Source organism: Ixodes scapularis, unplaced genomic scaffold, assembly GCF_016920785.2.
Source record: "Ixodes scapularis isolate PalLabHiFi unplaced genomic scaffold, ASM1692078v2 PGA_scaffold5__190_contigs__length_132052651, whole genome shotgun sequence".
NCBI classification, from domain to species: Eukaryota; Metazoa; Arthropoda; class Arachnida; order Ixodida; family Ixodidae; genus Ixodes; species Ixodes scapularis.
This window is the reverse complement of record NW_024609880.1, coordinates 20132964-20146935: the sequence shown is the minus strand read 5'-3', so window position 1 is coordinate 20146935 and position 13972 is coordinate 20132964. Positions and strand designations below refer to the sequence as shown.

The 13972-nt window shown below is 45.1% G+C and overlaps 1 pseudogene; it reads right to left on the bottom strand.

The window, feature by feature from the left end:
• Positions 1-13443, bottom strand: part of LOC120838251 — a 67700-nt pseudogene extending 54257 nt beyond the window's left edge.
• Between the last annotated feature and the right edge of the window lie 529 nt (positions 13444-13972).

Below are 13972 nucleotides of genomic sequence, written 5' to 3'. Positions count from 1 at the left end.
CATATTTTCTGATGACAATCTTGAGAAGGTTTGATGATTTAATGACCAGCTTTATTGTTTGAAATTCATTTATTCACCACCGTTCTCCTGCACAGTGGGAACCTATTTTGCGTTTAAAACTGTACGATTCTCAAATTCCATTTGTATAGTTTACACAAACTCTTCGACACAATCCTTTGCTGAATGAATTGTTTCAATGCACTACGGATTTGAAAACCTATTCATCAGAATTGTTTCTAGGTTCAGTAAATAGTGATATTAATATCTGAAAACACTACTATACTGAGTGTTTACCAAAGAAAATGTTGTTCTAGTCGATGAAAAGTTAAGAATAAATTGTGAGTTCCTCCCATCTCTTCCTTTATTAAAGTAAACGCTGGTGTGGAGGTGAACTCATATACATCGCTCTTCTAAAGTGAAAAAAGGTGGGAGGAGCTTGCAGTTTACTTTCACTGTAACCCACTAGAGTAAAAGAATATTCGCAAATCCTCAGTGGGGTCGCAGACTCAGATGCATGCAATTTCATAGAGGGCTATTGTGGTGGAAGCCCTTTTTAGCTAATCGTTTGGTTTGACTATACTGGGCCCAGACTCATCATACTTATCTTCAAACCTTCGTTCTAATTATCAAGAAATATATTGTATTAGTGTTCGCGCTAAGTGTTTGATTTTTTATGCCTCACCTTTTCAGCCTTGACGTTCCAACCTTAAGCTGATGTTACAAGCCTGCTACCACTACTTGGAACCGATGCACCGGAATCAAGGGCTATACGCTTAGTTGGAGTGGCTGTTGACTAATGGTTCTTGGGTAGCTAGAGCTTGGAACATGCTTGCACCTGAGCCATTCGTGTTTCCCGACTTGAGGACATGATGCTCTTCGAGGCCACCAATACTTTCCTTAAGGAGGATGTTTGACCAGATGCTGATGGTACGGTTGATTGTATTCTTCACTGAAATTAAGAGAACACTGAACCTAGAAAAAATCACTTTTGTTTCACCTAGTTAGCATAGGCATGTCACACAATAAATGTTTGTCGGAGAAAATTTTCTGCCCAATATTTATGTTACAATACAAATTGTTTGATTTGCGGATGAAACCGAAGTTGTGCACATTTCTGATGATGATGATAGCGATTGTACCCCACTATAGTCAGTTACAGGTTAAGAAGGTAGCGGCAAATGCCCCTCAAAGGGAATCAGATATCCCTCCGCCACCTTTGCATCCAATAGCGTCCCACCGTTTCCGTGACGTCGCGGACAACGCGCGAGGAGGGTCCTTTCTGTAGATATTTGCTTTATCTTTCGGCTTTGACTTAGCATTGTGGAAGCCACGAGAGGGAGATTAGAGTTCTCCCCCACCGACGGAAACAAATACGACTTTCGGGGATTAGCTTCCCCCCCGATGGATACAAAGGCTGCTTTCAGGGGCTCGGTTCCCTCTCCGATGAATACAAAGGTCGCTCTCTTAAAAAGTGGGATCGGAGACAAGTGGGAATCCATTGAAGCGGAACAAGGAACTCTTCTTGCGACTGCGGAGAGATTTGAAACGGGCGCATCACACTTGTGGGAGGAGCTTCTCCTACCTTCTTGACTTGTAACCGACTATAGTGTGCGCTCTAAAGCCCAGCGATCTCGAAGCGCACACGAATTGGGTACAAATGCTCTCATCATCGTCCTACAGGAGTACAATTTAGGTTTTGTCCGCAAATCAAAAAAAATTATATCGTTACATATTGGGTAGAAATACATGTTTTCGAATGACACTCATTTTGAAACATGCCTTTGCTGACCTGGTAGAACATCTTTTTCCTAGGTTTAGTGTCTTTTTAATGGCCAGATTAATAAAATTATTTACGTTAGACTTGCAATTAGGTCCAATGTCTGCTGAATATGTCTATTTATTAAGCATTCTTGCATTAATGTTGCTTATAGGTTTTTCTCAAAAAAGCGTGTTACTGGCATGTCCAATTCTTTATTTGGAGTTTAGCGGATTTACAGTACCCACAAGCGGGATGAAAATGTACGAGGATGAACTGAAGTATAGTTTGCAAGAGTAAAACAATGTAAGATGTATTAATTCCTTTGAATTCTGGCTCACATACGTCAATTAAAGTAAGCTTTGACTTCCTCTCTGGAACATCTTACTTGGTCGAACTCAAAACTTGCCGTTGGGTCAGCGATTTGTCGGACTTCAAAGTTTTGACCATGCTTTATCACATACACTTTTTTATGAAACAGTCATTCACTCTATTCGTCAACTCTTGTTTGCAAGCGAACCATTATGCTCCTTGTGGTAGGCACATTCGCGATTGGGTGTGGGCAAGAATGTCTTATCTCCGTTATAGTAATCATTGGAATCCGGGGTTGTAGGCGTTGATGTGAGTTCATATGCTCTTTTCTGCATCGTAAACGGTGATTCCTTCCTAGCAACATCCAACTGCGTTGGTGGCTCTAATGAAATGAGAAACGCTCATTACTCCTCAAAATCAGCCGTCGGTGGCGATCTACACTGGGTCGTTGCCACACAATTGATATTAAACTTGATCAGGCTGCATGATTTTGCTCTTGATGTGTTGTGCACCATGTTTAATTAACCTGAGACTGGGGTAAAAGAGAAACATTAAAAAGTATAAAGAACAAAAGATACATAGGACGATGTATCAAACGCGGCAAACTCATTTATTTAGTTCCCCTCTTTATATAGTCTCAAACTATAAATCATCACCAACAACTCACCAATACTTTGTCCTGCTATGTTGAATGTGGATGGCAGCGCAATGAAGCAATGGTGAGGGTGCAGGCAGGCTCCTGTAATTTGCGCACAGATGCAAACCCGAGACTGGGGATAGGGACAAGGGACGAAAACACAAAACGACACGAACGAGGTCTCAAATGCAGTTACAAATTTTATTTCACAAAACAAACAGGAAGGGATTTCATTCGTCGCCTTCACACATTGTACGGCTTCGTTTCATTTGTTTGTAGCCGCAAGTTTGCCTCATAAACCGATAAATTTAATTCCACAATCACGTGATATTTTTATTACTCACAATACTCATATACCTAGAGCAACCGTGCAACTTTATGTGTTCGTAATGTTTCTCTTTTTACACAAACTTACTGGCAGACTGAGACACAAGGACACGCGCACGCAACGGCACTGAAAAGGAAGCTGATTTTTTAACGTGTAAATACAAAGAATATAGGCACTTCGCACACGCGCCAGGTTGCAGCCGCCATTGCTGACCTTCTCTTGTCTTACCAAGACACCAAGCCACTAAAGCGGTCTTTCACGAACCTCTACAAAGGCTAATGCGGAGAAGAAAGAGACAGTCCTATCTAAAACGGCAATAAACTGTCGTATTGTGGTAAGGATGGAGCGAAGTGCTCAAAATAAGAGGGAACAATAACTGAAGGTAGGTTATGGCGGAGCCCATGCACAGCTGCTGAAAAGCGTCTGTAAGGGGGCCTGTCTTTTTTTTAGCCTCGTTTTCGCAAAACATGATGGCTATGTCAAGAGTGACGCTATTTAAACTCGGCTCCTGTTGCGGGCTCATGTGCGGCGTGAGCATTCCATTTGGGCTCGTGGCAATCAATACCCTGAAATTCATATGTGCAGTGGCTCGTGCCCGACCGCTGCGATGACAGAAATAGCCAAACGTCAACGTTCCTGGCTAATCGCCAACCCAAGTGCATGGCAGCGTACAATGGAACCCAGATCCCGCTTCCGCTTGTTCATGCTAATGGTTAAGGGGACGAAAAGGCTTGTTTTTTGTGTTTTTTTTCATGTCTTTTGAGACTACTATCGAGTGACAGAACTAAAGTACACAAACCTATGTTTCTTAGAATATGTATGCCAAAGAGTGATTTTAGCGCTATTTAGCGAAAGTGCTAAAATCGTTTCATTGTGAATTTAGGCTCGATGTTTGTAATTTGATATATTAATCGACAACAGCATCATGCGTGTTTTTAAACCCCAATACAACACAACACACTTATTTGATTAGCCATTTTAAAAGTAGTATAGACTTCAACATTTTGTCACGACCAATATATATAGAAAACCTTTGGTACCTAGCAGAATGAGAGTTATTGTAATCGCAGACAAGAATTTATATATTCTACTGGGTTAACGTGTTTGTTTATGAGGACGATTTGCCTATTGATCCTTATTTAGAGAGCCTTGGAACGATGATAGCTTGAAATATTTTTTTTCAATTGCACGAGCTTACTGGCATTATAGAGTGAAAACTCGTTAAATCGAACTCAATAATTTGAATTTATAAATAATTCGAACTGCACGATTCGGTCCGGCCAAGCTCCATAAATGTATATGTATAAAGAAGCCCGTAAATTCGAACACGAGTAGGTTCCGCCACGGATAATTCGAACTACGTGCCACCTCGCCGGCGGCTTCGCGCCAGGTACACGGCCAGAGAAACGCACCCGCTGCCTGCCAACATGCCTAGACACAAGGCTGCATCGCCACCGAAACGGAGAGAACGGCGAGAGGAGGCAAAATCGGGAAAAATCTAACCGGCGCGGAGCAACACCTCCTGCGGAGCCAGCCAGAAGACAGCGGCCAACGAGCCTCCTCTCCGTTCTACGTGCACGTGATTCAGAGACTACTTGCCTGCGCCGATCTTGGAGGCTTTAAAAATCTTGTCGTGTAGCTGCTGTTGCTGAGCGGTAGATGGCGCGGCAAGCACCAAAACACAGTGAATCAAGTGGGTCGCAGCTGCGCTTCCAATCAAGAACCGACGAATCGGGGCTTTTTTGCCACCTTCGCCAATGTATAGGGTGGTTCAAGTCACCAGGCTTGATCTAAAATGGACCGTAAGAGTCGACCCCTGCACGTAGCCATCTAAACGTTTCGTCAAAGGTGTATTTCACAGGTCGGTTTTTTTCTTGTAGAATTACAAAGTGTAGCTCTCTTCGTGTAAAAAATAAGGCCAAGAAACTTGCCAGGGTCTACGGCGGGCAGCGACCCAGACGACAAAGTCCAGTAGCGGGGTCTGTTTGGCGTTCATATTGATAGATGGCGTGGGGACCAGCGTCCGACGGTGCAGCCCACTAGCGAAAGAAAGCAGACGACACGCAGATGAAACCCGTTGGCGGCAAAAGCGCCGCGGTTATGCAGACGCGTTTTTTTACTTTAAGTTTTGCTTTTATTGTTCGCATTTATTTTTTTAACCGAAGGTACATTTCAAAAAAGATTATATTATTTTTAATAAACCACGGTAGTCGCGAGCCGTCGCGATGAGTAGGTAGCGTCATCTATCAATAGGAACCTCAAGCACACCCCGCTACTGGACCCCTGTCGTCAGCGTTGCTGGCCGCGGTAGATCCTGGCAAGTTTCTTGGCCTTATTTTTTACACAACGAGAGCTACGCTTGTAATTTTACAAGAAAAAACCAACCTGTGAATTACACCTTTGACGAAAAATTTAGATTGCTAGTGCAGGCGTCGATTTTTACGGCCCATTTTAGATCGAGCCTGGTGATTTGGACCACCCTATATGTTCAGCGTCTGTCTCGGCATTCTCCGCGGGGTGTGCTCGTCAGTTTTCAGCTCTGGGGGTACCGGCCGTCGCGATTCTTTGTGGTGTTGTTAAGCCTCGGCTAAAGTTCGTTTCGGCGTACATCAGCGGTGTGGCGCAGGACCAAAGCTGTGACTTGAAGATAGCGCGTGCCCGCGGCAAACACCGTGACAAAACACGTCAAGAGGAAGTGACCTACCTGCGCTAACAATCGATAATGGGAGCTACGCTACCAGTTTCTTCGCTCTCTGAGCAGCGGCGCCTGCCCAACGCGACTTTAAAGAGGGGCATCCGTGGCGTCCACTCAAACGTCGTGTTTTCCTTTCCGTCGACGTTCTTTTTTTGTGTAACACAATTATATATATGCTGAGTTACGTGTTCTACTCGCTGATATACAGCCTCCTTCCGAATTTCCTCGATTTTTCGTTCCGACTTCCGCCGCTTGGCATTGGGCGCTCGCGCGTGCGCAGAAAGCTTCTCGGAAAAGGTCCATTGCGAAGAAGCATGCAATACCGAAAAGCACGCTATCTACTTACATGAAGAATAAGAGGGCTATTGAAGGGGCACTCGCGCAGAACGTGCCAATGAAAGGAAGAGGATGCGGTTCGCAAAGTATTCCGACCTCGAGAAAGCGCTTCTGCTTTGGATAAAGGACATGCGTGCATAGGATATTCCAATGAGCGGCACTGTAATACTGGCAAAGGCAGCGGACTTCGCCCAGCAGCTCGGTTACGACGACATCGCTGCTTCAGATGGGTTGCTCCACCGATTCTACGAGCGTTACGACCTTGTTTTCCGTGCTGTCTCGGGAGAAGCAAAGGCCGTTACTTCACTTCACTTTGTTCGAACTTTCGTTAATTCGAACTGAAGCGGCTTTCCCTTGGCGGTTTGAATTACCGAGCTTTTTGCTGTACTGCGTTCACCCTAAAGCAAAGACTCGAAGCTCCGCCTTCAGCGCAAGCTTTTATCCATGGCTAACACAAGTGTGAACGCGCAGGCACGCGCAAACAAGTCACGGCGTAAGCCAGCAAGCTCGCGCTGAAGTCGGGGCTTCTAATCTCAGCTTAGGGGTGAACCGAGTACAGTGGGACACAACTATGCTCGCACGCAGCACCTCTGATCAGGAAACTTCATTCTTATGGTATGATTTCAAGGACAAAGGCGAGCCTTTTTTTTAAATCTCAAAACCTGATGACGCAATTGGGGAGTCGAAGTCTCCCCCAATGACGTTAAATGAATGCGGCTCGTAGATTGAATCCAAACATTGCGAGAGCACTCCCTTTGGGCTTGTGATAATCAATAGCTTAACAAGCATTCGTGTAGTGGCTTGTGTCCAATCGCTGAAATTACGTCAGTATCAGAACCATGACATTGTGTGGATTTCAGAGCTTGTCCTGTGCTTTATCAGCCCCAGCGATTGGCTATGATCCACATTGGAAGTTATATTCGGCTCCACATTACGTGGCCACTTTTTCTGGCTGCGAATTGAGGAGGTGAACGCTGCTTGTTGCCCTTTATTTTTTTCTGCGACCTCCATTGCGTGTGGTAAAAAAAACTAACGCGTGTCTCATAGGTAATTAACGTTACAGATTCCTTCTAACCGGTGTTTGCTCGAAGTATAAACAAATATTGATCCTCCCAATTTGATAGGAAGGAAAATTTACAGCTTATTCAGGATCGTTATTGAGTATACTAGATTAGAACCTTGTGGAACCTAGAACGTGTATAAATCCTGCCGTAGCGTGCTTCATGGAGCAATTTTATTGCATCTCATGAACATCCTGTTACGCCGACGTCGATGCCCGCGACGCCAAATCTTGTATTTTTGTTTTGGCACAAGTTGTCCACATTAAACATCTACTTCATCAGTGTTTCTCGCTTTGTCACCTACCATTAGTGAAAATAAACACAAACAAAAAGAAGTACTAGTGTCCTCAATGCGTTATTTCCGTGCTTGAATCAACATCTGTTCGCAAATCAACATCCGATGAAAAAAAAACAAAAAAACAAAACAAACATATATGTACAAGTATGCCAGCGTAGTCATGCATTCGGACAACGTTTTTTTTTTTTCTTTTTAGAATAACTGTTTACTATTGAAGATCGTCAATCGGTCGGCAGTTATGCCACGTGCCCACTGTATTTATGATAAAGAATTAACCTTTCCCTAATGGTTCTGTTCTGATAAAGAATGACACACAATTTCAAATGTATTTTTTTTATATGTTACTCCTCAGCATGTGTCAAGAACATAATAAAAAAAAATGTGGAAAGCATATTGATACCACATATATAAAAAAACATTTATTGCAAGATGAAAAATTGGCGTGCGCTAGGACGGCATATTCGATTTTTGAAGTTTTCGTTTATGTCACGTTTGGTAACACTACGCGAACTACAAATATCAGAAATCTCAAACATTTTTCTCTTTTAACAGATTTTGTGAACTATTGTTTTAAATATGTACATCATCGTGGAGGTTATTTATTTTTTGTCTAAATTGCGCAAGCATGGCTCCTTTCACGTTCTGTCACAAGATTTCTGCGCCGTTATCTTGACAAATCGAATAACTAACAACATTACAAATTATTGCACATTTCTTTTTAAGATGCTTTTCGAATGATCTATAAATATTTCCTTTATCTAAACAATTAACATTTTTATGTCATCTCAAATTTGTCCTAAATTATTACGTTAAGAAAATTCAAGAGCAATTAAAAAAAAATGAACATGTTCGCGTTTTCTGAAATTTATAGTGATGGTTCTCCACCATACTTTTGTGTTTATACATAAAAGAAAATATGTTTATTAATTTCGTTTCCTTCAATGTTATAACGCTCTAAACTGCACCTTCCAAACAGGCATTTTTGCCCAATGCCAAAGACGAGATTATCTTTTGATTCCGTGTATTTTACGACTATATATATATATATATATATTGTTTGCGCTGTTTTCCGGTATTTCGCTCAAATTCAAGTATTCTATCAATTAAACCATACCTGCGTTGCTTTCCCTTTTTATCAAATAAGTCTGTTCTGCCGTTTAAAATCACAAGTTCTAGGAGCTTCACCTGAACGTTTTCCACAAAAGCGGGACGAAAATAGATGTAATCGCTGCTGGAATATATTTTTCCGGAAGTAGTAGAAAATCTAGTACAGCGGTTCAAATTATATGCGAATGTTTCCAAATATTAGCGATGATCTGGGAATGTTTGTTCCCAAACTTCTTAAAAGCTATTCATGACGGTTCTACGACCGGCTGACCGCCGGTTTCAGTGGCTTGTTTTCTGTCTGAGCCACCACCTTTCCGATTTTGCACTGTTTAGTCGACGCCGCTAGTATTGCTCACGTCGCTTTTAGGGCTGGCGGCATTTCGCCATTGACGCCGGCGTTGACTTTTGGGGAATTTAGGATTTTGACAAGTGTTGCGTAACACCGCCCAAGCAGCACATAAACGTGAAGAAAACGTCGAAAGAACGTCGAAGACATCTGTAACGTGACGTCGTAAAACGTCGAAAATCCGGACGTTACCTTCCTTCGACGTCGATGAAACCTTTAAATGTCCGCGAGAAAAGGTGCACGGGAGGTCGAGGGGACGTTCCAAATGACGTTTGTTGCACGTCACATGCACGTCTCAGTGCGCCGTTGCGTCCTCCCTCGAAGTTTATGATACGTGTGTTTACGACATCCGGACTACCAACGACGTTCACAGAACGTCGAGAAACCTTTCCAAATTACGTCCCTTAGCCGTTGTGGGAAAACGTTGTCCCCCCCCCCCCCCCAAAAAAAAAAAAAAAATATATATATATATATATATATATACTTTTTTAGTATTATTGCGACGGCAAGCTGCTATCATGGAAGTACTAAGGAAGTAACTAAAACACAGGTTTGGTACGAACTGTTTATTTGAGCATTGGCAGACACGAGATGCAATACGGAGTGCCTCCAAAAGACGTCCCTGGATGGGCCAGCCTCAAAGATATGAAAAAAAAGAAATTCACGTAAATAAATGAACAAGAGACGATGTCACGCGGCGCGGAATGTTCCACCGCTTACCTCGTTATGCTTCTGATTAATGCGCTGACGCGCGAGCTTTAGCCGTCCCATTGCGCGTAGCTGGTACTCTCGCTGCGTGCACGGGAATGGTTTCAGTAGGGGGATCCCGTCCGCTGGGCGTTCTTGATTGGGATCGTCGGAGGCGTCTGAAGGGTCTTGATCGGAGACTGGACTTTGTTGTGTTTCTAAGACCATGGAGTACTCGCAGCCGTTACGAATAAACCTTTAGTACATATAGAACAACTATTTACAATCAGGGTGATTCCGGTATCGGCAGACGGCAGCGTTCGGCTGGCTCGCTGGCTCGCGTCGGTCGCTCGAGCTCGCTTCTTCCTCGTCGTTCCGTGTGTCTACTTCTGGACACAACACTCCCTCAGACTAATCACAGTCCGTACCGAGACACCGGCTTGCGTGCTCTCGAGGGGTATCGGCGTTCCGCACTTTCAGACGTTGTTCGGGCACCCGGAGAAGGGACAGTTGCTTTTAAATCTGGTTTCCCACGTTCCGCTGATGTACTTTCCTCCGGTTCGGGATTGAACAGAGTATCTGACTCGGATTCCCCGGTGCCTGCAACTTGGCTTGGTCGTCGAAGAAGTTGGTCGACGTGTCGTTTCCAAACTCCGTTGGGCACCTTGACCTTGTAGTGCGCTCTCCCAAGACACTTCAGAATCGTGCCTGGAATCCAACTTCTCTTTGCCTTTCGGTAGTCTCGCACCAAAACCCCGTCTCCCTCTTCAAACTTCCTTTTCGGTTCTTTCTGAGCTTGAAACTCCGATAACTTCTCTGGGTGAAGTAGATCCAATCTCGTTCTAAATCTCCGCTTGAACAACAGTTCTGATGGTGCGAAACCAGTGGATGTGTGTGGTGTGCAACGATAAGCCATCAGAACTCGGGAAAGCTTCGTTTGTAATGACCCTTCGGTCTGTTTCCGCAGTCCTTGCTTGAGCACTTGTACTGCTCGTTCGGCTGCACCATTCGTTGCGGGATGAAACGGAGCACAAAACTTGTGTTGGATTCCATTTCCCCTCAAAAATTCTTCGAAAACCTCAGAATGAAAGGGTGGTCCATTGTCCGAGACAATAGTTCGCGGTAGTCCATGCAGTGCGAACAACTTCCGCAAAGCTTCCACGACTTTCTCCGCAATCGTGCTCGACATTATTTCCACTTCTAGCCACTTAGAAAAGGCGTCGGTGACAACTAGAAACCTTTCCCCTAGGAACGGGCCAGCAAAATCAATATGCAGTCTTTCCCAGGGTTGTTCGGGTGTCGGCCAGTGGAAATACTCTTGAACTGGTTGGTTCCGAAACTTCTGACACAGAGAACACTCTTCGACTGTTCTGACAATGTCATTGTCTATGTTGGGCCACCAAGCATGCAGTCTTGCCAGACTCTTCATGCGCACAATGCCGTCATGTACCGCATGAAGCTCGTGCAGTACTCTTTCTCGGCATGCCTCTGGAATAACAACTCTTCGGCCCCACAATAAGCATTCTTCCTCCACCGTAAGTTCCAACTTCCTCTTGAAGTATACTTCCATATCTGGACTTACGTTCTCAGGCCATCCGGTTTGAGTGAATTTCAGTGCCTTGGTGTACAGTTGGTCTTTCTCTCCTGCCTCCTGCAGGGTCTTCGTGTCTACTGGACACAGGTCTAGCTGTCCCATGTAAAAACTTGTGGCATTGTCGTTCACCTTTTCTTCTTGTCCATCAATTGGCAGGCGAGATAGGGCATCGGCGTTGAGATTGTCTTCTGATTTCTTGCAGACCATTGTATATTGGTATGCTGACAAAAGCATTGCCCAACGTTGCAATCTTGCAGCTGCTATTGTTGGAATGCCTTTCTTGGGTCCAAGGATGGTTGCCAACGGCTTGTTGTCGGTTACCAAGATGAAGTTACGTCCATATATGTAGTCATGGAATCTCTTCACTCCAAAGACGATCGCTAGAGCTTCCTTCTCCAGTTGAGCATAATTTTCCTCTGCTCGAGCAAGTGTCCTTGATGCATAAGCAATAGGACGCTCTGTCTTGTCCGGATACACGTGCGCTAACACGGCTCCAACTCCTACTGCGGAAGCGTCGCAAGACAAAATCAGTGGTAGCTCTGGATCATAGTGAGCCAACACTGGGGCTCTGCTCAAGATTCCCTTGAGTTCCTGGAATCTCCTGTCGCACTCTGGTGACCAGTTCCACGGCATGTCTTCATGCAGCAGAAGCGTGAGCGGCTTTAGAATCGTAGACAACTTGGGCACGAAACGTCCGTAGTAGTTTACAAGTCCCAAGAACGATCGTAGCTCGCTCACATTCTTGGGAACCGGTGCTTCCTGTACAGCCTGGACCTTTTTCCTCATTGTGCTTATTCCAGAACCGCTAACTGTATGTCCCAGGTAGTCCACCTTGTCTTTCATGAACAGGCACTTCTTTTTCGCTAGCCGAAGTCCTCGATCCTTCATGCGCGTTAGTACTTCGTGCAGTCTCTCTAAGTGCGTTGTATCGTCCTCTGCGGTTACCAAAACGTCGTCCAGGAACACGCAGACACCTGGAATCCCTCCCAATAGTATCTCCATTTGTTTCTGGAAGATAGCAGGGGCGGAGGCGATCCCATAAGGTAGACGCTTGTATCTGTAGAGTCCCTTATGCGTGTGTATGGTGACGTACTGGCGAGACTTCTCATTCAACACCAGTTGCTCGTAGGCGTGTCTTAAATCCAACTTAGTGAACTTCTGCCCACCGTTCAAAGTCGTGAACAAGTCACTGGCTGTTGGCAGAGTGTACTGGTCCACTTCAAGTTGTGGATTTACCGTGAGCTTGTAGTCGCCACAGATCCGGACCTCTTTTTCTCCTTTTGGAATGTTGACTGTAGGCGTTGCCCATTCACTGTAGTTTATTGGCTCGATGACGTCTCTTTTTACCATGTCATCTAACTGTGTTTCGATCAGATGCTGGAGTGCATAGGGAACTTTCCGGCTTTTCATGAACTTTGGTTGGGCGTCTGGCTTCAGCTGCAGATTGACTTCAACTCCTTTGAAGCACCCTAGTTCCTCTTTGAAAAGTTCTTGACACTCGGCCAGGATGCCTTCTAAGCAATGCGCACCTTTCACAGTATTCACCTGGAGTGCTGGCATCCATGTCTCGTCCAGGACTTGTATCCAATTTCTTCCCAACAGTGGTGGCACCTCTGCATTAATCACGACTAGTGGCAGCGTCCAGGTCTTCTGATTGCTTGTGACCTGGACATCCGCAGTACCACAGACGTTCAAGCTTTGTCCTGAGCAAGTGCGAAGCTTGGTCCTGAAAGGCTCCAGCGTGCGAATCTTCAGTTTTCCTTGCAGCCGCTTTGGAATCACTGTCACCGTAGCTCCGGTGTCCACCTCCATCTCCAGAGTCACTTCATTAATAAAGACGCTTTTCTTGAGGGGTGGTACAGTCAGTATTTCCGCGTTTGTTCGCAGGACTAAATATTCGTCCGCTCTCTCTTCCTTTTTCAACTGTTGCACCGCTCCTTTTCCTTTCTTGGCTGGTCCCTTGCGTTTGCCTTTTCCACGCTGATTTGACGTTTTCCCTCTTTGTTGCACGCTGCTGTTTTTGCAGGCTTTCCGCAGGTGACCCTTTTGTCCACATGCGTCACAGTCGTAGCCCTTGTAGCGGCAATCTTGAGGAGTGTGGTTGGTTTTGAGACAACGCCAGCAGGCAGCGCTTGTACTTGCTAGTTGTTTCACCTCGTCTTCAGCGGTGGCGCGCGCATCCTTGAGAATTTTCATTTGATCCTCAGCCGCTTCCAATCCCGCTACTAATTCCACAGCTCGTGTCAGAGTCAGATTTTCAATTGTCAGGCACTGCTTCTGGGCCATCGTGTGATTGAGACCACAAACAAATCGGTCGCGCAGTTGCTCCTCGAGTTTGTCTCCAAATTAACAGGTCTCCGCCAGCCGTCTTAGTTCTGCCAAATACGTGGTTGAAGGTTCACCTGATCTTTGATCCCGCTTTCCAAATTTGAAGCGCTCGGCTATCACTAACCGCTTAGGCGAGTAGAATCGAGTTAGGAGTTGTACGAGCTCTTCATAAGTCCTCTTGCTCGGTTGCTCAGGAGACGAAAGATCCCGAAGTCTGGAGTAAGTTTTCTGTCCGATGGCAGTGATCAAAACAGAAACTTTCATCCGATTGGTCTTGATGTTTTCTTTTTGCAACTCGAAATACTCTTGAAGGCGTTCCTCGTACTCGTCCCAGCTTGTTCCTTCCTCATAAGGTCCAATCGAACGCGATAGGTCGTCCATGATGCACAGTACCTGGTTCGGTCGATTCTTGCCCTGGTAGATCAGGTCTAGGTTGATTCCTCGTCGCCACTTTGTTGTGTTTCTAAGACCATGGAGTACTCGCAGC